Below are 22,291 nucleotides of genomic sequence, written 5' to 3'. Positions count from 1 at the left end.
CAAGCCAACCATCTTCAGTCTAGTACTTAGAAAACAACAGTTGGTAAGAAGGAAATACAGAAAATATAAATTCCTCTTACTATCTACTGATTATTATTGATAAATCACCACATGCCATTAAACTTCTTTAAATATTAAATCAAAACATGCAATATAATGTTTGTAGGACTCATGTTTAAATAATCCTCAGGCTTGAAATAGAAGTACAATGGTGAAGAGCATTAAGACGACTCTGGCTTTTATCCCTAGCTGTGCCGTTATCACAGTAACTACCATCATTATCTTCACCACAACATCAGCAGCAACAACAACATCTTCCTCATCAACATCATCACTGCCAGCAGCACAACCACTACAATTCTCATCATCTTCATCTTTATTATCAATACCACCACCATAAACAGCAACAGAGCATCTTCATTACCACCACCATCTCTATTATTATAACCATAATTGATCATCTTTATCAATACATCTTCATTATCACTACCCATCAGCATCTTCATTATTACCAACATTGGCATCTTCATCCCTATCCATCATCATCTTCATTTTAACTTCGTTATCATCATCATTATCACCATCATCGTCAACAGCATCATCATTGTTATTATCTGCAAGTAATTTTCAACCATGAAAACATCAGGAGCTTTCTGGGACACCTCTTCTACCATTCAGTCAATCATTGTAGTAATGTTGGGCTATAAAGCATAAGACTTATATCTCAATAAAGGAATTAATATAATACAGGAATATTACACTTTTCATGAGTCTTCAGATATTACCAATAATTAACACTGGCTTATACAAAGGACAGAAGTGACATTTCTTATATTTTCTGTGTGCATAAATAGTTAGTTGTTCACAGGCAAAATGGCAGACTTATGCTAAGAGAGAAAGAGATAAAAACTGAATTTCAGTAAGTATTTTTACGTTTCAAATATTTATTTAACAAATAGTTAAGATTATGATATTTTAAGCTCACTTGCTACCGGAAGCAACTTTACACTATACAAAAAAACCAAAAATCAATACTTTACATCATTTATTCTATTGTGTTTTCATTATCTCCTTTTTCAAACTATGCCCATTTCTGAGAGGATTGCATAAAGCCCAAGCTGGACTTAAGCTCACTGAACTTTATATAGAGACAAATGTGATCTTGAATTGATCCTCTTGCCTCTACCTCTCAAGTGCTAGGATCACAGATATGGACAGCACCATTTCTGATTCATGTGGTGCTAGGAATTGAACCCAGAGTTTATACATGCCAGGCAATATTTTTAACAACTCAGCTACAGTTCCATCCCCTAATTTTTTTTCATTTTATTTAGCAAACTTATATCAAGATAAATTGATCCCCACCATGTGTCTGCTAATATACTTACTTCCCGCTTGTTCCTCTGTAGAACCCTATTCACAATGTTCTCTCCAATGTCCAAAGAACTCAGTGACTGGCACAGTGCAAGAGCTTCCTGATCAGGAAAAAAAAATTGAAACCTTGTAACAGATTCCCCTATGATGCTAATATGTTAAAGTCTATCTCTATATAATATACATTGAAAGGTATCTGTGGGATTTCATGGGCTTTATATAATAATACTCAGGGAAAAACATGTAAATTTTCCATTTGAAAGAGAAGCAAACAGATTCATACTGTTTTATACAAGAAAATGCCTGTGGTCTTTCACTCAATGGCAATTGGACTTGCAGGCTTATTATATTGATTAAAAGGCACTAGACAGTAGCTTTTCATTAGTTATTAAGCATTTAAACCTACTTCTTATGGTTAATTGGGAAACACAGGCCTGTATGTCTTTGTGCCCAGTCTCAGCTACAAGAAAATAATGTTTTTATTCTGAGCATGCTTCTCATTCATCGCAACCCTATGACATACTTTATTTTATTAAAATAATAAATGGATAGTCTTAAATTACTACTCACCTAAATGGGTTTATTTTAAGCCACATGGAACAATATACAACTATATATTGTATAACGTTAAAACTGTGAATGTTGGTCATGAACAGCTTGTAGATTTGAGCAAATAGAGTATGTAGTAGCACTATATGCTCTCAGTGCTTCCCAGAGTTCCAGAAGAATGAGAAAGAGAATCATTAATTCATTCACTTTTTCAAGGAATTTTAAAATATATTTTGTCTTTTAAATTAGCATGCAAACTGTTATCTATCATAATGACATTTCCTTTTTAAAACATTTTATATTAATTGATTAATTAATTAATCAATTTATTGAATAAGAGGAAAGATATGCATACATGTGCATACCACCCTGTGGAGAGTAGAAAATATCTTGTGGGAGTCAGTTCTCTCCTTATACTATGCAGGTCCCAGGGATAGAACTCAGGTCATTAAGTATGGCAGCAAGCACTTTGGTCAGTAATTAACCTTGTTGGGTCCATATTGATATTTTAAGGTCATTGGACTTTTGTTAATTTTTTGCCTCCCTCATCTTCGTAGCCTTCTTTCTCACCTATCCTTCAATGGATACCTCATCTCCTTTCCATTTCATGGTTTATATGTCTTTTTTGCAATTCCCTCTTCCTTACTATCTCTTTTTATTTTATTTATCTCCTTTGTAGCTTTACAGGCATTTACAATGATATCCATTTATATTCATACATATGAATATTACATATCTGTACACACATACACACATTATATATAATAATCTGTGTATATGAATGATCTACCTATGAATGATGATATGAGTTATCTTCCCTCACTAGCTGAAAAATGATGACGCCTGATTACAATCTATGTCGGCCATGACTATGACTAGGCTTGATGCTAATGATTTCACTCCCAGAATCAGTATAAAATGCCACAAAACAAAGTCAGTGTCTGAAGATGGCCCAATTCGTGACATTACCCACTTAATAGTTGAAAAAGTTTGATGGTTATTTTCCAATGGATGAGTGAGGAAAAATACCTGATGAAAATTAACCTTACTTCTTTTTCCTTTTTTTATATAAATTTACTTCTTTAGGATCTACAAAGCCTCTGAATAGAGTCACCAGTGTGTGCTGGAATCTTCACAAGAGACGTGAACTCAGGATAGCTATACCAGTGGTCTTATCTGAGCTTAGAGCAAAGTTTGTTTTCCCTCTTGAATAATTCTATAATTCTTTTCAAAGTGAAAAAACACAACTGGGTAGGACATTTGATCTCCTTCCTAGATATTCCACTATCCTTGGCTTCTGCCTATGGTTATCATATAATTTTGTTATCTTAATGGTGACTCCCAGATAAATATACCAGATATACATGGATTATGGGCAAGAGGCTAAAGACTGGAAGTTTATACAGAGACAGAGTATAAATATCTTAAACATATTTTGTCAATCAGTTTTAATGAAAAATTATGAGCCTAACTATCACAAAGAATTTGTAATTGAATTTTAACTTTAGTCTGCAGCTCAAAATAAAATATTTGGTGTTTTTCTTGACTCTGATATTATATTTAAGATCTAAAATTATTATTGTGTAAAGCTATTCTCATTGCTCTGATAAGAAGTGTGGTCTTTACTTTCTGTCAACTTGACACAACCTAGCCACACCTGTGAAGAAGAATTGTCAGTTGAAGAATTACCTCCATCAAATCACTTTGTGGTCATATTTCTGAGACATTTTCCTACTAATTGGTATGAAAGCCACTGTGTGCGAGCAGGGACTACCATTGCTAGGCAGATGTGTCCAGGCTGTATAAGAAAGATATGTGAGGATATCAAAGGAAACAAGCACAGTTCCCCTGTCATTTCTGCTTCAAGCTACTGCTGTGAGCATGTCTTGGCAGCTCTTCATCATGAATTATAACTTATAAGCTGAGGGGACCCTGTCCTCCCCTATGTACATGGTCATGGCATTTATCACATCAACATAAAGCAAACTTAAACATGAAACAACTTAAGGAAGTTTTAAAACTGAAGGTGAAACCTAGTTAAGTTATAGGACATTAAGAAACCAAGTGGAACTGACTTGGAAGATTCAGACCCACGAACTAGCTTTCACAATGTTTGAAGGTGCTACGTATAGTGTTACCCAGCTTTGAGCCCTGGGAAAGATGTGTCCTGATATAACTTCATGGATATTATTGGGATAAAGAACACAAGTTTCTAATGTAATTTAAAGCCGTTCAAAAGACAGGCCTGCAATATTGGTACTAAGAATACATGACTGACTAGGTCCTAAGCCCTAGAGAAGAAGCTAATACTCATATCTGTCAACTTGACATACACCTGCCCTTTTTGGTACTTGAAGATGTTTGGTCCATGGAAAGTAGCACTATTAGGAGATGTGTCCTTGTTGGAATAGGTATGACTTTGTTGGAGGAAGTGTGTTACTGCATAAGCTGTAGGACAGCTTTGAGGTCTCCTAGTGCTCAAACTCTGACCAGTATGGAAGAGGTCATACTTCTGGCTACCTGTTATTTCCTCTTGACTGCCTTTGGATCAAGACATAATGCTCTCAGCTCTTCCAGCACCATATATTTCAGTACACTATCATGCCTCCCACTGTAATGATAATAGACTGAACATCTGAACCGGAAGCTAATCACAATTAAATAATAGTTTTTAATAACAGTTGTTTTAATAACAGTTGTAGGCAATGAGAACCCTAACTAACACATTTCTAAATTCTTATCATTGTATGCATAGATTAGTGCATCTCTCAACCCTTATCAGGAAACCTTCTTTTTGCACTAAATAGTAATTAATACAGAAACCCATAATTGCTTAATATGCAGAGAAAGAAGACTATGGAATGCATAGCACTAAGTGAGTGGTCAGTATCACATTTCAAATGCAAGGCTCAGAGATTATTACAGAAGAAGGATTGTGAGAATCAGAGTTAATTGACATCTTCAGTGTAACTGTTTCTGTTAGACATGTCAGTACTAAAAGGCACATAAACTCAAAGCATCTCTGATGACATGCATAAGGCCTGTATACGATAATATCCCTCAAATTCCAGGATTGGTGAGCAGCAGAAGAGGAGATCATGAATTCTCACCTCTAGCTCAGGATCTTTTGGCAGAGATGGGAAGTAGTCAGTTTTCTTTGAGGATGTTTTTCTTTAGAGGCTACCCAAGGTCGAATATATGATCCTACACCTACATACATACTTGTGGTGCTAAGTAGATTCAAAAAGCACTTTAAAAAATGAACACATGAACTTGGGTGTATAAGGTATGTTGGAAGCGATGTGAGGAAAAAGTAGGGGGGAGAGGATGGGTATGGCTTAATCAAAATCCACTATATGTATTAATGAAATTGTAAAATGAACAAATAAAAAAGAATTTAAAATCAACAAATGAATAAATAATAAATAAATAAACACATAAAATAAAAAAGCGCTTAATTTGATTCATAGATTAAAGGTACATGATTCACCATAGAAAGTCATGTTAGCAGTAACACAAGGCTGTTCACAGCATATCCTCTAAAAGAGAACACACAGAGAGATGAATGATAGAGAACAGCCCATTTTCCTCCTTATTCAGGGTAAGACTGTAGAGTATGGAGTTATTCAACTTACATTCATGGTAGATCTTCTCACCTCAATATATATCATCTAGAAACTTCCTCACAGTCATGTTCTGAGGCTTGTTTTCTTGGTGGTTCTAAATCTCATTAAATTGCCAATCAAGATTATTCATCACAAGTACATTATCTGAGAAGCAGTAATTATACACACAATTAGAGATATGTACCTCTTCAAAACTATAAAGTACAATAAGTGAGAAAGATATAAAACTAGATTATCTCAACAAACACACACACACACACACACACACACACACACACACACACAATTTGTAGGTAGTAGAGTACCTTAGAATCACCAAAGACGTAAATAATTATCCCACATATGACACTTAAAATGACTGTTATTTTAGCACATTTTAATTGATATATAAAAGCTGTTAGTATTTATAGAGTGCCATGTGATATTTTAATTAAAATTATATGATATAATGTTTTCATCTGAATAACAAAACAGAACTCCTACCTAAGCAAACTTTAGTACCCACTGAAAACCTTTTCTTTGTGCCCCCTCTCCAGTCTTAATATTTTCATTCTTTGGGAACCAGTGTCCTACCCTCAGCTGCTTTGCATTTAACTCACAATTAAAAAGGAGCAGTCATTATTTCTCTGCATATATTTTAATCTACATAGATTTCCTTTAAAAGTGCAGGTGCAATTCAGCCAATACCTTGAGTTTTCTGTGTCCCCCAATCTCTGCATCACTAACTTCTTTCTTCCAAAACTCTTAACCTTATGCCTACAGCTCAGACTTTTATGTCAGAATCTTCTGCTGGGTCACATTTACTACTCCATTGTCTTTTCTCTTCCAACAAGATTAAAGTTTTCTAATAAGCCTTACTATATATGGTTCCTTTTATACCCTTATCTTGTTCCACAAAAGAGGCAGTCAAGAAATATCCTATAAGCAATAAATGACACACATTGATGAGATATCTCTTATTTCCCATAGTGTTATTACTGAGAGGAACACTAAAGCTACCTAGTCAATGTTCTTGACTCCATTACTTATTCTTCTATTTCCTTAAGGGTTTCTTTTACTGGCACTATCCAAGTGAACTTTAACAAAACTATATATTTCAAACTCCTTTGTACCTCGGCTCTTATGTCCACATTAAACAAGAACAGGAACATAAAACTTCAAACCTTATAAAAGTTATTCTCTTCCTTACAGTCAAGTAAAGTATATGATTAAATACTGACATAAATTTACTGCTTGAATTCTTATATAGAAATTATTCTGCAAGAATTAAATATTTATTAATTTAGAAATATCAACACAGAGCCTTCAGTTTTTAAGAAAGCATAAAATCTATAAAACACTGGTGTTTGCAACAGTGACCCCGTATTTCTCTTAAAATCAAAACAAAGAGTATTCCTTTGCACTTAGCTGAAAGATCACCTTTTCTTTACACTGTCCATAAATGTCTATATACAAAATGGTGATCTATGCTGGAGAAAGGGCTCAGTGGTTAAAAGCACATACTGTTCTTGCAAAGGATAGAGTTTTGTTCCTAGAACCAAGGACTAGAGTTCCAAATTGACTAACTCCAGGCAAAAGGGATCTAACACTCTCTTCTGGCCTCTGTAGGTAACTGTAGGCATGTGCACAAACTCATACTCAGACAAATACACACACACACACACACACACACACACACAGAGAGAGAGAGAGAGAGAGAGAGAGAGAGAGAGAGAGAGAGAGAGAGAGAGAGAACAATTAAAAGTAAACAAATAAAAAAGTGATAAATGTTTCCAGCATGATTTTTTTTAGAAGGATGAGACATTTGGTACATGCATCCTATTCTAAAAGTCAAAGATACCAGCAATTACCAAATTGTGGTTGGAAGTGTGCATGGTTTTGGGTAGCAGCAGAACTTATGTTTACTAGTAAATTTATATAGCTATTTAACATTTAACTGTGTATCACTTGCTTTTCTGTTGCTGCGATAAATCATCATGATACAAAAGGATAGATGGAAGATTTTATTTCTGCTTATACATTCAGATAAAGCACAAGTGTTCAATGGGACATGACTGGAACAGGAAGCTGAGAGATCAGTTCTTCAACCCCAAGCAGGAAGCACAGAGTGAACTGGAAGTTGGACGATGCTTTCAAAGCTCACTCTCACCCCAAGTGACGTTACCTTTAACGTCATGAACACATGAACAAGGAGCTCCACCAACTGAAGATCAAGTGTTCAAATAGCATATCATTTTGGCATCATTTCTAACCACCAAAACAATCTAAATTAAAGAAGAGCTTAATTTCTATTTATTAGTCAGTTTTGTGTTACTACAACTAAGTACCTCACACTGGTTTGCTTAAAAATAAAGCAACCTTGTTAGTGCATAATGCCTCTGCGATTTTCAGCCTGGGACTTGGTGGGCCCAAGAGTTTTGACCTCAAATGTCAGGTGAGCAAGCCTGAAAGGTTACATTCCAGGAAGCAGCAGGCAATAATCTACAAGTCATGCTCTTCTGTAATTCTTTTAAGTCAGTCCCACTGTGTCTCTGGTGGGCTGCAAACTTAGGATTCACCCATTGACTTTTCTTGAGTGCTGGGAGTAAAGGTGTGTGCCTTTGTGCCATTCTAATACACAATCTGTTTGGACAGCATACTGTCAATAGTCTAAAAAACCTCCCTTTATGACTCATCTCTTAAACGTTTTACTGCTTCTCAATGGTTTCCTATTGTGAATCCAGCCCAAAGCGCATGAGTCTATAGGTGACCATTCATCTGTGTATTCCAGTTTCTCCTTGGAGACTGATACATGAACTCTGATTCTGCTAGAGTATCTTCACTATGTAACATATCACCACTCATTCAATCCACTTATTTTGGTGGGAATGTTAACAGTTTACTATTTACATTTGCACAATTTATCTTTCCATATGTGTACAGGTTCGTGTGTACCTGTGTCCTGTGCCCATACACATGTGTTTGTTTCTTAATCTGGAAGCTAGAAGTCAACACGAGGGTTCATTTCTCAGAAGCCTTGTGTATTCCGGTCTAAGCCTCATTCACTTGCTTAAGTTAGCTTGTTATTGAGTCCAGAGTGTTTGGTTGTCACAGCCTCTCTTGTGCTGGGATTATAAGCACATGCCACTATATCTAGCCTTTTACTTAGGTCCTAGAGATCGAACACAGACCTTCATGCTTAGGTAGCAGTACTTTACCAATCTTCCAAGCTCTGTCATTTAATGAAATGTTTGAAATAGTAACAAAATGGCATAAACGGAAATTGATGGTAGCATTCATTGATTTTCTGTTTGCTTTGTTTAGACTTTGCTTGGGACTCATGAAGAATCTCATCAGGAATCCCTTCCCTTTATACTCTAATTGCAGTGACATAGAGGAAGGGTGAAACCCCCAGGAAGAGTGCTTCCTGATGTGTTCTGCACAACCTGCTCCAGTCCATGCAACCACCTCAGCTTGCAGAATCAAGAGAAGGAAATACAATGAAAGAAATTCAATATCCATAATTCTGGAGAAACAGTACATATTGCCTCTTTCGTAGGTATGGTGACTATGTATGTGGATTTGTTTTCTCAATGGAAATGTTCTAAGCAATGTTAAAGACATTTAAATACATACAGAAGCATTGGTTTAAAAAGGTGCTACTATATTGGAATGATAATCTTCTTCACAAGCTAGCATTCATTGATTTTGTTTGCTTTGTTTTGATTTTGCTAGCTAATTCAATTTTATTAACAAAAATAAATTATATATACATCTATGACATAAAGCACTTTCTAATGCAAGATCATTTCATTTTTGTTGAGTGTAATCAGTATCTACTCTCTTGGTAACATAATATATTTTATTTATTAGAGTGACCATGTTTAATAATAGATCCTGAATTTATCTGCCTGTCTAGTTTAACGTATGTGTCTTTTGACCTATATCTCATCATAGTCCAATTTGGATAATGCCTTGCTCTCTGTTACTTTAAGTTTAAATCCATTTTCAAGTGTAATAGTATATAATATTTAGCTTTTCCTTCCTTAAAGGAATTAAATTAGTAGGGTGAAAGTATTTTCAGATTAAATATAAATTACTTCACAATTAAGATGAAATATAAATTATTAGTTTTTCATCTGAAACTCTGAAGATTAAAATATCTCTATCTTCAATTTCTAGAGTCAGAAGAGGCCTTTACCTACTATATCCAATGTGTGTTTACTACCAAACACTGGCACTCTATGGTATTAACTTGTTTTCAAACCATTAAAAATCATTTCCAGACTCAAATAATTCTTGCAATCTATGGCAGAGGACGTTTTAAGTAAAATAAAGCCACCATTCAGCTCATTAGTAAATGTTTGTATCAAAACATGCTCCTGCACATTACAAATATATGATATCGTTGCTATTCATAATATATTGAATCTAAGCAGCAAATAAAACATTTGTTTAATATACTACTGGTTTCCCAGTTATTTTAGGGTGGGCATAAAATTTAATCTCAGCTGAAGTGTAATGCACTAGTAGATCATTTAGTCAGTGTATAAGGTCTTGTGTTCATCCTATGGCAATATAATACACACACACAGAGCAAGGGGGAGGGAGAGAAAAAGTCAGTGACAGTAACAGAGATATACTAAGTTACAAAAGCATTATTTTATGTATAACCATTTTAGAATTGTAAAGAGAGTTCCTTTTCAATGATAAGAGATTGGAACAGTTCTACAATCATAAAAGTGGTATAGAGCAAACATGTAGAGTTTAATATGCACTAAACCATGAATAAGTTCTCCTTACTGAAAGTCCCAACACTTTTTAAGTGGAAACTCTTGTTTCCACTTAATCCTATTGTCCATATAATCAGTTGAAGTCTTTAAAGAATTGTTTTTAGATATATTGGGAATTCTGTGAATGTAACAATATTTCTTCTTCTTCTTCTTCTTCTTCTTCTTCTTCTTCTTCTTCTTCTTCTTCTTCTTCTTCTTCTTCTTCTTCTTCTTCTTCTTCTTCCTTCTTCTTCTTCTTCTTCCAAAATTCCTCAGACTCCCATATCCGTAAAGACTACTGTCATGCTTCAGGGTGCACACAAAGCTTAAAACATTTTTTTCCAAAAGCCTGTGTGAATTTTCCTGAGATGGTACCCCCCTCATTAAGCAAGATATGATGTCACCCTTAGGGATTTGGATCTGGAGTTCTAAAAGTATTGAAAAATAACAACAAGCTTAAGTTGATGCTTGTGTATACATAGGCACATGCACACATACACATACACATAAACGCACATACTCAAACACACACACACACACAGAAGTATAACACAGTCTTATATTCAATTAATTCAACTTATTTAAAATTTAAAAAATATCTTTAGCCAAAGCTACTGATTTTGTTAGCATCATAAAATGTGTATTTACATAGTATTAAATTCAATTTTTATCCTTCTTCATTCACCTTACTCTCTTTATTAAGCAAAAGTATCAGAAAAAGATAAAATATTACCACTTTAAAAGCAGTCTCCTATGGGCATATGAAAACATCTTTTCAAGTTAACTAGGTCTCAAATCTGTATTGAATATGTCAAATCACTATCTCTAACCACTTATTACAATGTCTGATTCAACCTATATTTTAGGAAACGTGTAAGAACAAAATAATAAACCATGATACATACTTCCCACCTTTTTACATTCTTTTCTCATTCCTTTTGTATGTTCAAGTAAGGATAGGGTGACATGTAAATATATAGTTCTGTAGCTGTGTGCACGTGGAGGCAAGATCAGGGTTAATCCTTTAGGTAACATCGTCTTCGTTTTTGTGAGACACATTTTCTCATTTGCCTGGAGCTTATGGCTTAGGCAAGGATATCTGGGAAGCATGCCCCAGGGTTCCATCTATCTCTGCCTCTACAGTGCTGGAATTAGAAGAATGTGACAGGATACCAGCACAAATGGGGTCTGGGGCTTAACCTTAAGTCCTTTCTTATAATCACTTTTTTGGCTGAGCCATCTCCCTAACCTTTTCTGCTTTCTTATGGAAAGGGTGGTTTCCCCTTGTTTGTCTCTGACATTACATTCATTATCTTTTCCAGTGGGTTTTAGAATCAGGTCTACAGAGTTGATGTCATTACAGTGTTCAAATGATAAACCTCAGTTCTAAAAACACTCTCAATATGTATATTTATTTATTATGTATTTATACACTTGTATATACATATGTTTATTTTAGCTTCTAGATACTGTAGGCTTTGTTGAATTTGAATGATCAAAAATATTTCACATAGTCCTCAGAGCATATATGAATAAGTATATATATATATATATATATATATATATATATATATAGAAGATTTTCAAACCACCATGAACAAAGGTACATTTTTTTTGAGAGATGCTTTCTCTCACTGTTCAAAGCAGAGCAAAGATAGACATGAACAATATTCATTTCCTATCACCTTTACCTGTTTCCAAATGTGTACATCAATCTGTCAGATCCTATGATTTCCCAAAGTGCAAATCACATGGTATAATTAAAAGTCTTCCATCAAACTACTATGACTGCTCATCAATGTACATCAGTGCTTTCTAATTGAGACAGAATATCACCGAGGCAGGAAAATCACCCTGACAGAAAACAACTTTGCTTTCTAAAAATATGTCAGAGTGCACAGATAGCATGGAGAACTCATCTGAATTAATAATGAATTAAATAATGTATCTCATGAGTATAGTTACAGTAAGGAGGCTGAAGATAATAAATGGGAAGGAAATAAATTCAATTCAAGAAATACGTTCTGTCTCTAAGGTTCTTTCATTACTGCATTGATAATTCTAAGATGTTACTTAGAAAATGTTTTTTTAAATGGATTTATTCTGGGCCAGGGAGACAGCTCAGTAACAAATCTGATCACATGATTTCATTGACTAGGATTTGCATAATAGAGAGTACAAAATCCTTCAAGTTGTTTCCAGGTTTCCATGTGTATATTGTGGCCCATGCCCACAATCCATACACCCACAGTTACATAGAAAATAGAAAATAGGTTTACACTGCTGAAGTTGATAAATACTGCAAAAAATCTGGAAAGTGTATCTGTGTATCTACGTCTGTGTGCACACATATGAAGGAATGCATGTGCTTGGTGGGTGGGTGTGTAAGCCTGTATTCCTAGCCACCCCAGTGGCTGAGGCAAAAAATAAAACAAAACACAAAACCAAATTCAGGTCCAGCCCGGGCAGTATAGTGAGCTGAATTCAAGGGGCCTTAAGAAAACAAAAAGGAACAGCTTAATAAAATTAAGGAAAACAGACTTAAGGAGATTAGATGCCTGAATGATGCCCAAGAAAGCACAATCATGGGGCTTGTGGCAATGACAAAGATAATCCAGACAACAGAGAACAGACAATGAGAACAGAATTCCATAAGGAGATAGAAATATTGAAGAAGACACAAGCTGAAATGGGCTGAAATGGTGGTGAAATTAAATAAGTCACTAACTCAACTAGTAAACTCGAAGGGATACTTGACAAAGATCAAGCAGAAGATAGGCAGACAAAGAGGATACAAGGGCAAAGTAGTTGATTCACACAAGATAAACAAATTAAAACACATAGGAAGGAAACATACAAAAGAGTAGGACACCATGAGAAAAGCCACATGTTTTAATTATAGGCATAGATGAGGAAGAATACCAAGTGAATGGTATAGATCAGATCTTCAACAAGATATAAGAGAACTTCTCTGGACTGAAGACACAACCATATCGATACAGAAAGAACACAGAACACCAAAAAGACATGACCAAAAAAGAAAATCTCAGGGCATATCATATTTCAGATATTAAATATAAAGAACAAAAATGTGTTTTGAAATCTGCAAGGGTAGGGGGGTTGTAAATTACATATAAAAGAAAATTCATCAGAATAACAGCTAAATTATTTTATAAATTTTGAAAGCCAGAAGCCCGAGAACCATGCATCCCAAATTCTAAAGGACTATAATGTCATTCTAGACTTATATACACAGCAAGTATATAAGTATATACCATAAGTGAAAGAGAAAGAAAACCTTTCCATTATATAAATAGCTAATATATATATAAAACAAACCAAGCTTACACAAAATACAAAAAGCAACATTTTAGATTGAGTAAAGGATTAAGCACAGCAGAGAGACTGTAGAAAGAAATAAAATGTCATAATTATTAAATCACCAAGTACCCCTGCAGTGATTTGACTAGGTTTGACCTCCACAGAATTTTGTGTTTGAACAGATGAGGCATGGCCCTGCTGGAGCAGTTATGACCTTGTTGGAGGAACTGTGTCACTGTGGGGATGGGCTTTGATGCCTTCTCCTATGCTCAGGCTGCACCCAGGGCTACGAGATCCTCTTTCTGGCAACCTGTGGGAAACAGTCTCCTGGCTGCCCTCGGACCAAGATGCAGAGCTCTCAGATCCCTCACCATTCCTCCTGCAACCTCCCATGATCCCACCTTGATGATAAATGAGTGAACTTCAAAACTGTAAGGCGGACCCAATTAAATGTTGTCTTTATTAGAATTGCCTTGGTCTTGGTGTCTGTTAACTGCAATGGAAACATTATGAAACGTCCTAGATCACAAATAACACCCAAGATCAACAACACAATGACTACAATTAACACAAATATTTTAATAATAACTTTAATACAAATGGTCTCAATTCTCCAATCAAAAGTCACAGACTTAAGGAACAAATTTAATCCATCTACAAAAATACATTATTATATCCTCACATGGTGAATAAAGAAATTGATAAAACCAAGGAAAGCTGGTAGCAGGAAAATGGTCATTTCCCAGGAAGAACATACCGAATGGTTGTCTAGTGCTAAACAGTCAACCCTGAAAACATAATTGTAGGTCACATTATATGAACAAATTATACTTAGGAATGTATGTGTGCATATACAAACACATAAGTATGTAATAAAAATGAAAAAGAAGCTATAAATTTAAAGAAGACTGTGGAGGGTTTTATGGAAGAAAAAGGGAAAAGGAAAATTTATAATCAAATTACAATCAAAAAATTAAACAAAAAAAATGTTTTGAATTTGATTGTTTTACACTGAATTTATGTTAGACTTTTGGAAAAATTTATATCTTATGAAAACTTCCCCACTGGAAAATTAACTTGTTTCTATACTGATTCAGGTGTTGATTTATACCTATCCTTAAGTAAAGTTTCTTTGCACGAAAAGTATAGACTAAAATTACAGAGCTATAATAATTAAGACACTATGGCCCTAGTACAGAAACAGAATTGTTAAGTAATAGAACAAAATTGAAGATCAAAACATGAGTACACATAACTTTAATCCTATGATATTTGACAAATATTTTGAAAATATACACTGGAGAAAAGAAAGCATGTTTAACAATTGGTGTTGGAAAAACTGAATGAATGTCCACATGTATAAAAATGAAAATAGACATATATATATCGCTTTGCATAATATATATATTATATATAGACTATATATATATATCACTTTGCATAAAATCTAACTCCATATGGATTAAAGCCACCAACCTGAAACACAGAAACTTCTAGAAGAAAAAATGTCAGTACCCTATATAATATAGATGTAGGAATGGTTTCTCAATAAGACCCCATTTGGCCAAAAATAAAGGCCAACAATTGACAAGTAGGACTTTATAAAATTAAGAAGTTTCTTCATAACTAATGAAATAAGGGGTGAAAAGAAATTCAACAGAATGAAAAGTATCAAGAGTTATTGCCAACTATGTATCTGGTAGAGGATTAGTGTTCACAATATGTAAAGAACTAAATAAAAAAAATTAATGGCCCATATGAAAACTGGCCATGGGGGCTGGGGGGATGAATCAGTAGATAACATGGCTCACAACCAACTGTAATGGGTTCGGATGCCCTCTTCTGGTGCATCTGAAGACATCTACAGTATACTCACATGAACAAATTAAATAAATAAATATTTAAAAGGAAAGAAAGAAACAGACAAAAAAAAGGAAACTGGGCATGGACTCTGAATAGACAATTCCCAGATGAAAAAATCTTTAAAACTGTTATTTTGTTCCTAGCACTTGGGGAAATGCAAATGTAAACAACTTTGCTATTATATTTTGTACAGTCACGAAGACAAAGATGAACAAAACAACTAACAACAATAGTGAATGCAGAATGATGAAGAGAAAATCCTCATTCACTATCATTAGGATTCCAAAGTCATGCAATCATTATGTAAATCAAGGTGCGTAATTCTCAAAAGACTAAAAATAAATCTTCCATATAACCTTTCTCAACAACTCTAAAACTTGACATCACACTCCACATATACCTACTCAGTCAGGTTCATTGCTACTGCATTCACAAGAGCTAGGAAATGTACTACAACCAAGGAATAAATAAAGAAAACATGGTACATAAAGAAAAATTAAATCACATAATTTGCAGGTTAATTGATGGAACTAGAAAGGGCATATTGAGTGAGGTAACCCACATACAGAAACTCATTGGTCATATATTCCCTTTGATCAGAGGCTCCTAGTTTCAAATATTCAGATATGACAACATATCCTACAATAAACTATAGAATCCATTTCCAAGGTAAAGGAATGAGAAGGGAATAAAGAGAGGAATAGTAGGGTACTTTGGTCCCATCTGGGAAATGGGAAAATGGGTGAGCTTTGTTAGGTCTGTTTTGTTGTTTGTTGGTGGTAGTGGTTTTTGGATTTTTATTTTAGATTTTGTTTATTTTATGTATATGAGTGTTCTATCTACATGTACAATTGTGTGCAAAAAAAGGGCACTAGATACCATCATAAATGGTTATGAGCCAACATGTGGTTGCTAGAAATTGAACTCTGTACCTCTAGAAGAGTAGATGAGCCTATACTCTTGACTGCTGAGCTATCTCTCCAGTCCCTGCTGAGTTTTAATTAGGTTGGGAAAAATAAAAACAGAAGGAGAAAGAAAAGTAAAACAGAGTAAGAGTTATGGGGGAAGGAAATATATCATCATATTAGCTTAAACAATAGAAAAAAGAAAAATGCAAAGTTTATCTTGGTCATGTAAGGAACATAGTCAGAAGTGGGTGGGTTTCCATGAGTATTGATGGCTGCTGTGGGCATAAGGCTTATTTTTTTAATTGTATCCATATTTTCATGCTCCTCATTCAAGAAATGTCTTCTCTACCAAGATTAATGACTATTATAATCAGAGAAAGCATGGGTTTGGGAGGCAAAAGTGTGTCTAATGTCTCAGTCAAATAGTAGAATGCTATAACTTTCAGGACAGCCCTTAGGCTGTGGAAAAGAACTCTGAAAACATGAGATTAGAAATATGTAATTTCTCAACTATGCAAAATATAAGGATACAGTAAGAATTGTATAAGGAGCTTCACAGATATAAAAGAGCAGAGGTAGCTGCACTATGAGCCAGCTTGTCAGAAAGAAGAAAAGCAGGCAGATTCAAAGAAGGCAGATTCCTGAGTTCAAGTTCAGCCTGGGGCAGAGAAAATTTAGGTCAGAATGGTAATCTCAGGACAGAATCTCAAGGCTAAGGTCTTGATTGTTGGGAGAGTCGAGAGGTACCCACAATAATTGAGTGATTGATATGTATGGTCTATATGTGATGAGTGATATCAGGTTTTGTTTGTTTGTTTGTTTGTTTGTTTTTATTAACTTGAGTATTTCTTATTTACATTTCGAGTGTTATTCCCTTTCCCGGTTTCCAGGCAAACATCCCCCTAACCCCTCCCCCTCCCCTTCTTTATGGGTGTTCCCCTCCCCATCCTCCCCCCATTGCCGCCCCTCCCCCCAACAATCACGTTCACTGGGGGTTCAGTCTTAGCAGGACCCAGGGCTTCCCCTTCCACTGGTGATCTTACTAGGATATTCATTGCTTCCTATGAGGTCAGAGTCCAGGGTCAGTCCATGTATAGTCTTTAGGTAGTGGCTTAGTCCCTGGAAGCTCTGGTTGCTTGGCATTGTTGTTCATAAGGGGTCTCGAGCCCCTTCAAGCTCTTCCAGTTCTTTCTCTGATTCCTTCAACGGGGGTCCTATTCTCAGTTCAGTGGTTTGCTGCTGGCATTCGCCTCTGTATTTGCTGTATTCTGGCTGTGTCTCTCAGGAGAAATCTACATCCGGCTCCTGTCAGCCTGCACTTCTTTGATTCATCCATCTTGTCTAATTGGATGGCTGTATATGTATGGGCCACATGTGGGGCAGGCTCTGAATGGGTGTTCCTTCTGTGTCTGTTTTAATCTTTGCCTCTCTATTCCCTGATATCAGGGTTTTTTTTTTAATATTTTTTGGAATTTTCTTTTAGTAAGGACTGAGCTGTCTGCCAATCTCTGGGGAGTGAACACTGCTGTTTTAGATTTTTCTTAACAATATTTCTGATCTTGACTGGAAAATCCGTGGAACATAAACATAAATTTTATTTTATTTATTTATTTATTTATTTATTTATTTATAGAAATTTTATAGCTCTTTTAGAATTCTTTTCTAACAGGATTTCTGACCTTGGTCAGAAATCACAAGAGTTGCTTGGAGAGCTAACACAGCCCTTTTAGGATTTTTCCTAGCAGCCACTCAGAGAGAGCTACTTCCGAAGTTGAACATTCTTTTAGAGTTTTGTTTTGTTTTGTTTTCTAGAAAATTCAAGAGATATTTTGTTAGTTTGTTTTGTTTTGTTTTATTTTTATACCAGGTTTTCTGACTTTGGTCGGAAAATCCGTAAGCTATTGAGAGTTTTTATAATTGTTTTTTCTAGCAAGAGAGAGCTATCTCAAGCAGAGAGAGATGTCTCAACAGAAAGCTGCCTCAAGCAGACTACAGAACCAAGAGCCATCTACAGAGAGCTGTCTAGGGAATCTATCTCAAGCAGAACACAGCCTGTCAACTTGAACCCATGGTTTGACTTTAACTCATTTGCTTTGCCACTTTCAAACACCCCTTCCTCAGAATCCCTCTCCATGCTGAGGCCAGTCCTTGGCAAAAACAAACAAAAGCAAACACAAAAACAAACAAAAACAAAACCCAACAATTTCATTAAACCAGCATAACCTAACAGACACTATAACCATTTTCATTTAAAACCACAAGTAAGTGTAGTCTTCACCTTTCACGAAGGAAACTTCCCTTTACAACAAAGACTATTTAAAAAAAAACCACAATCAATTATAATTCAGAGTAGTAAAGCCCAGACTCAATGGGTTCATCTACAAAACAGTCCTGTACCTAAAGCTCAGAAAGCATAGCAGAAGACATTATGAAAGCCAGTGGATGACATAGATTGTTGTAAGATAGTGCCTTCTGTTAAATCAGAAGCTAAACCCATCAAGAACAACATGGTTTCCCAGATATGAGCTAGACAGTACTGATAGACATCCCAGACTGGATGGGGAAAGATCAGGAGGCTTTAACCCTACAAGAGAATTATATGTAACTAAAGAATGCAGAGAGGGGAAGAAATAGGTATAGAGTTAATTAATTAATAAATTCTGGTGGTGCATTATTGCTACCCATAACAATGTTTACATTCCTGAATGGAAGACACGCACACGCCACCTTTATATTTTGATAGGCCTTAATCAGTACGGTAGCTGGGCCACGTCCATGTGGTTAATCCACTTCCCACCAATGATTTCCAAGTGATTACTTACTAAACTCTGTATTCTATCTAGGCAGGTCTGGACCCCAAGGGCTGTCCTACTGGGCTGTGCTCTCCCAGCTCCTTCACACAGTAACCATGCCTCTCTGACCTGTACTCTTCTGTCTTCTCAGGAATGCTGTCTCTCATCTTCTCCTTCTCCATACATGGCAGACGTCCTCCTCGGCCTCCTTTTTCTCTGTCACAAGTCTGGCAATCTTAAAGTCCCACCTCTGTCTGTCTGTCCTTCCCAACCATTGGCTGCCAGCTTCTTTGTTTACCAATCAGAACCAACTAGGGGCAGGGCCTCTCAATGTTTTATGTACAGACAGTTTGGGGGAACCAAAATTAACATTATAATACAAGCAGCATTAGGTTCTGTGGGGTGGGGGGAGCCCAACAATTGGTTATTTAATCCAAATGGTCAGCTCTGAAAATATCCACAACATAATACACACTGAGCAGTTTCTATTTAGCAATATATGTCTATTCATATACATATATGCATGCAACTATAATTAACAAAAAAGGGGCCATAAATTTAAAAGAGAACAAGGAGAAGTGAATGGGAGAATTGGAGGGAAGAAAGAGAAGGGGAAATGATGAAATTATAATTTGAAATACAAATAATAAAAATTTTCTAGTGATTTTAATTGCAATAAGTAAGAACATATATAAATATGGATACCACATTCATTCAACTTGTAAAGACAAAACATTAATGAAATTGTTTTACCTGTTGAAATCAGTGTAATAATATTGGTGTAGGACAGTCACAGTGTTTGTGGAAAGAGACAGACAGAACAAAGACCATTCTAAACATGACAAGGGTATCTATTCTGTCTCTAATAGCAATTACTAGTCCGAATAGCTATTGTTAATGTCTTAAAAGATCTTTTTGATTTTTTTTATTTTATTATTTTAATTATATATATGTATGTACAGGTGTGTGTGTGTATATGTGTTCACATGTTAAAGCAGTACCTAAAAAGGTCATGAGAAGCCAATGAATCCCTTAGAGCTGGAGTTACAGGGAATTGTGAGCTGCTTGATATGGTTTCTGAGAATTTGACTCAGGTTACAAGACTAACAAGTTTTCTTAACCACTGAGCTTTCTCTATAGTCCCCATGTTAATGTTTGCCTTGCTCAGTCAAGCAATGTATTGGTTACACCATAGTTTCAAGGAAATACTATTGTTGTTGCTGCTTCTTTAGCATGTGTATTTCATTTGACATTTGTCCAAGCTCTCCTTCAAGGGTGTGATCTGATCTGTATGGCTTTGAGCATCGCATAAAATTCCTAATGGAAATGATGATTCCAGTGGACTGAATTGAGATCTAGGTCAGAATTGTCTTATGACTTCCAGGCATTTTTTTCTTCTGATTATTTTGATTAACATGAATTTTGTAGTAATGGGGCAACTGTGGTGCTTCTCTATGTATAATCAGCATGTTATTGAACAAATCTAAACTCCCTTGCCTGGCACTTACTGAAACACGAAATTGAAGGAATTATTTGAATTGCCATCAAGGTGCGCATCAAGGATCCTTAATGAAATGTTCATGTCAATGAGCATGGGAAAATTATTTTATGGTACTAGGGAGGTATCTCCATGGAAAACACCATGCAAGCAAGAGGACCTGAATTCAGATCCTAAGCACTCTTGTAAATACTAGGCTGACATGCTAGAGGCTAGGCAGGCAGACCGGGTCTTATTAGCGCAAGGTAGCTAGCTATCTGGATTAATCAAAAACGTAAGCTTTATGATCAAGGAAGAGACTGTTCCTCAATATATAATATGAAGGCTGGTTAGGAAAGGCATCCTTTGTTAACCACTGGCATCTATGTATGTGCATGTGCACAGAGAGCCCCTCCCTATATGTGCTCATATGCATGTGAACACACATATACTCATGCACATTACAAATATGCACACACAAAATATTTTAAAGGGTTTTATTTTTATATGTGTATATGAGGTCAATGTGGAATCCAGAAAAGGGAATTGGATATCCCGGAACACGAGTTACAGGAGATTAAGTGCCATCTGGCATGGGTGCTGGGAACTGAAGTCAGATCCTCCCCAAGAGCAGTACGTGCTCTTAACTCTTCTCACCCACATCTTTCAACCATAAATCAAGGAAAGAGACTCCTATTATCCTTCGATTTCCAAACAAAATTTCTCCTATTCTCCCAATCTCCACTAGGGCATTTATTGCAGAGACAAAGAGGCCTGCACTGAGCAGCTTGCCAGCACAATAAATTCAGTTTTGGAATTCTCTTAATTGCTGCCGACTGGTGATGGCACTAACCCAGGGAAATCTATGCAGCCACAATAGAAGAGAGAAGCAAAGAAACCCTTGGACAGTCTGGCCCTCGGGGGAATCATGCCTTTGAAACAGAGCAAGCTGAGCTTCTCCATAATAGAAATGGTAAGGGCTCTATCCAGCTAAGCTCAGTTGGCATAATATTTGCTTGCCAAGGAAAAGCTTCCTGCTGCACTGATTTCAATCCTTATGCTTAAACTTCACATCTGGTAGCAGACTGTAAGCTTTTCTATTTAGGCCCAAAAATTATTTTCCTAGAAATACAATGATGGAGGTGTGTGTGTGGGGGTATTCACCACCTTACTCAAACTAATATTATCACCTTTTACAGAATTAATGAGATGCTATAATTGCCAACACGGCTTACCAGTTTCTCGGGGAGCACATTTCAAAGGTGCACGAATTAGACATTGCCAGCTTCATAATTAGCGTGTGACAACTTTAATTCCAACAGCATGTTTAATCAACAGCAACAGATGGAAGTGAGCCTGGTGGTAAGTCACCCCCTTCCCAGCTCCTGATAGCAGGTTTGTCCCGCTGGCTCTGAGTTATAAACTATTTAGCATAGCAAGCACTAAATTACTGGTAATAGTCTCAACTCTTTAATCAGAGTTGTCCCACCCCCAGAATAATTATCACCACTGACACATAGGGAGCATCCCCTGCATACTCAACTGATTTTTTTTTTTAAAGAAAAGGCCGATAAACTGCCCCTCAAAGAATTTCAATACTCCTACTATTTTACAGGTGAGGGAATTGTAC

At 35.9% G+C, this 22,291-nt stretch overlaps 1 non-coding gene across 1 annotated transcript; it reads left to right on the top strand.

Annotated features, from left to right (window-relative positions):
• Positions 1-18,025: 18,025 nt before the first annotated feature.
• Positions 18,026-18,089, top strand: LOC116911896. Its single transcript, XR_004389404.1, has one exon. It is a non-coding gene; the product is annotated as a U7 small nuclear RNA (small nuclear RNA).
• Positions 18,090-22,291: the final 4,202 nt, after the last annotated feature.

The sequence above is a fragment of the Rattus rattus genome, chromosome 10, assembly GCF_011064425.1.
Source record: "Rattus rattus isolate New Zealand chromosome 10, Rrattus_CSIRO_v1, whole genome shotgun sequence".
NCBI classification, from domain to species: Eukaryota; Metazoa; Chordata; class Mammalia; order Rodentia; family Muridae; genus Rattus; species Rattus rattus.
This window is presented reverse-complemented; position numbering and strand designations above follow the sequence as displayed.